At 61.3% G+C, this 806-nt stretch overlaps 1 protein-coding gene across 1 annotated transcript in view; it reads left to right on the top strand.

Moving 5' to 3' along the window:
• The window catches only part of CEP112 (centrosomal protein 112kDa), a 353,141-nt gene that overhangs the window by 351,900 nt on the left and 435 nt on the right, over window positions 1-806 (top strand). The gene's annotated exons all lie outside the window — the stretch shown is intronic.

Raw genomic sequence — 806 nt, 5'->3', positions numbered from 1 at the left:
GGCCCGCGGGGAGGGTGGCGCTCCACCCCCCGCCCGCTCCGGCCCTCCTTAGTTTGATCCTTCCTGTGCTGGGGAAAGCGGCTTGCTTATTGGTGAGATAAGACTTTTCTTTGGGGAAAAAAAAGAGACAGGCTTGATCGAGGTCAGTAGAGTTTGGGATTCTTGGCGTGGACTGTGGTAGCGTGAGACCGTTTCTGGTCCGGTTTTGTAGGGCTCGCGGCTCCGGGAGGTGGCGGGGGAGCCGGGGCGGTGGGTCCCCAGGCTTCTCTTCTGTCTCGCAAAGTTTGAAGATCAAAGTCTCGTCTGAGTGAGTTGATTTCTGGTTTGGGGGCGCGGGGAAGACAGAAGTGTGGACCGAGCCTTATTCTAGGCGCGAGGCGGGGGCGCAGGGACTTTACAGCTGGGGAGGGAGGCGGTTTCCAGCTGGGAGTCCGGGAGCCCGTGCCGCCCCTTGCTGGGCGGGCTTCTTTCTCGGTCGAAGATCTGAATTTTTAAGGAGAGGGAAGGGGGAGCGCAGAGGGAAGGGGTGGGTGGGGGGAATGGGAACCAGATGCCGGGGAAGGGCACGTTTGGAGCTCGAGTTATCTGTGCTGAGAGCCGAGTGGGGAAATTTACCGAAATTGGTTTCACCTGCACACAGCCCTGCGGCTCGGCTCCGAGTGCGTGTGTTTGGAGTTGATGCTGGGAGCGGGAGCGGGAGGAGGGAGTGGAGCGGGGAGGCGCGGCTGCCCTGCGTGCTGGGGCCAGTAGGTTTTTGGAAGGTTACGTCTCACACCTCGCATGCCCCTTCTTCGCCCCACCCACCC

Source organism: Myotis davidii, unplaced genomic scaffold, assembly GCF_000327345.1.
Source record: "Myotis davidii unplaced genomic scaffold, ASM32734v1 scaffold69, whole genome shotgun sequence".
Classification (NCBI taxonomy): domain Eukaryota; kingdom Metazoa; phylum Chordata; class Mammalia; order Chiroptera; family Vespertilionidae; genus Myotis; species Myotis davidii.
The sequence above is the reverse complement of the archived record's forward strand: the minus strand, read 5'-3'. Positions and strand labels throughout refer to the sequence as shown.